The sequence below is a fragment of the Epinephelus moara genome, chromosome 16 (assembly GCF_006386435.1).
Source record: "Epinephelus moara isolate mb chromosome 16, YSFRI_EMoa_1.0, whole genome shotgun sequence".
NCBI lineage: Eukaryota > Metazoa > Chordata > Actinopteri > Perciformes > Serranidae > Epinephelus > Epinephelus moara.
In genome coordinates this window covers 2,703,485-2,706,005 of record NC_065521.1, presented here as the reverse complement: position 1 = coordinate 2,706,005, position 2,521 = coordinate 2,703,485, and positions in this window count along the sequence as shown.

Genomic DNA, 2,521 nt, shown 5'->3' with positions numbered 1-2,521 from the left:
GAACGCCCCAAACTCATTTCAGTTCAAGAACGCCCCAAACTCATTTCAGTTCAAGAACGCCCCAAACTCATTTCAGTTCAAGAACGCCCCAAACTCATTTCAGTTCAAGAACGCCCCAAACTCATTTCAGTTCAAGAACGCCCCAAACTCATTTCAGTTCAAGAACGCCCCAAACTCATTTCAGTTCAAGAACGCCCCAAACTCATTTCAGTTCAAGAACGCCCCAAACTCATTTCAGTTCAAGAACGCCCCAAACTCATTTCAGTTCAAGAACGCCCCAAACTCATTTCAGTTCAAGAACGCCCCAAACTCATTTCAGTTCAAGAACGCCCCAAACTCATTTCAGTTCAAGAACGCCCCAAACTCATTTCAGTTCAAGAACGCCCCAAACTCATTTCAGTTCAAGAACGCCCCAAACTCATTTCAGTTCAAGAACGCCCCAAACTCATTTCAGTTCAAGAACGCCCCAAACTCATTTCAGTTCAAGAACGCCCCAAACTCATTTCAGTTCAAGAACGCCCCAAACTCATTTCAGTTCAAGAACGCCCCAAACTCATTTCAGTTCAAGAACGCCCCAAACTCATTTCAGTTCAAGAACGCCCCAAACTCATTTCAGTTCAAGAACGCCCCAAACTCATTTCAGTTCAAGAACGCCCCAAACTCATTTCAGTTCAAGAACGCCCCAAACTCATTTCAGTTCAAAAATGCCCCAAACTCATTTCAGTTCAAAAACGCCCCAAACTCATTTCAGTTCAAGAACGCCCCAAACTCATTTCAGTTCAAGAACGCCCCAAACTCATTTCAGTTCAAGAACGCCCCAAACTCATTTCAGTTCAAGAACGCCCCAAACTCATTTCAGTTCAAGAACGCCCCAAACTCATTTCAGTTCAAGAACGCCCCAAACTCATTTCAGTTCAAGAACGCCCCAAACTCATTTCAGTTCAAGAACGCCCCAAACTCATTTCAGTTCAAGAACGCCCCAAACTCATTTCAGTTCAAGAACGCCCCAAACTCATTTCAGTTCAAGAACGCCCCAAACTCATTTCAGTTCAAGAACGCCCCAAACTCATTTCAGTTCAAGAACGCCCCAAACTCATTTCAGTTCAAGAACGCCCCAAACTCATTTCAGTTCAAGAACGCCCCAAACTCATTTCAGTTCAAGAACGCCCCAAACTCATTTCAGTTCAAGAACGCCCCAAACTCATTTCAGTTCAAGAACGCCCCAAACTCATTTCAGTTCAAGAACGCCCCAAACTCATTTCAGTTCAAGAACGCCCCAAACTCATTTCAGTTCAAGAACGCCCCAAACTCATTTCAGTTCAAGAACGCCCCAAACTCATTTCAGTTCAAGAACGCCCCAAACTCATTTCAGTTCAAGAACGCCCCAAACTCATTTCAGTTCAAGAACGCCCCAAACTCATTTCAGTTCAAGAACGCCCCAAACTCATTTCAGTTCAAGAACGCCCCAAACTCATTTCAGTTCAAGAACGCCCCAAACTCATTTCAGTTCAAGAACGCCCCAAACTCATTTCAGTTCAAGAACGCCCCAAACTCATTTCAGTTCAAGAACGCCCCAAACTCATTTCAGTTCAAGAACGCCCCAAACTCATTTCAGTTCAAGAACGCCCCAAACTCATTTCAGTTCAAGAACGCCCCAAACTCATTTCAGTTCAAGAACGCCCCAAACTCATTTCAGTTCAAGAACGCCCCAAACTCATTTCAGTTCAAGAACGCCCCAAACTCATTTCAGTTCAAGAACGCCCCAAACTCATTTCAGTTCAAGAACGCCCCAAACTCATTTCAGTTCAAGAACGCCCCAAACTCATTTCAGTTCAAGAACGCCCCAAACTCATTTCAGTTCAAGAACGCCCCAAACTCATTTCAGTTCAAAAATGCCCCAAACTCTTTCAGTTCAAGAACGCCCCAAACTCTTTCAGTTCAAAAACGCCTCAAACTTATTTCAGTTCAAAAACGCCCCAAACTCATTTCAGTTCAAAAATGCCCCAAACTCTTTCAGTTCAAGAACGCCCCAAACTCTTTCAGTTCAAAAACGCCTCAAACTTATTTCAGTTCAAAAACGCCCCAAACTCATTTCAGTTCAAAAATGCCCCAAACTCATTTCAGTTTGAGAACGCCCCAAACTCATTTCAGTTCAAAAACGCCCCAAACTCATTTCAGTTTGAGAATGCCCCAAACTCATTTCAGTTCAAAAACGCCCCAAACTCATTTCAGTTCAAGATCACCCCAAACTCATTTCAGTTCAAGATCACCCCAAACTCATTTCAGTTCAAAAATGCCCCAAACCCATTTCAGTTTGAGAATGCCCCAAACTCATTTCAGTTCAAAAACGCCCCAAACTCATTTCAGTTCAAGAGCGCCCCAAACTCATTTCAGTTCAAGAACGCCCCAAACTCCTTTCAGTTTGAGAATGCCCCAAACTCATTTAAGTGATATTCACGGTGGAGCAACTGCTGCTGCAAGTTAAACACTGAATCCTGAGATATTGCATTCCTAGCAATGC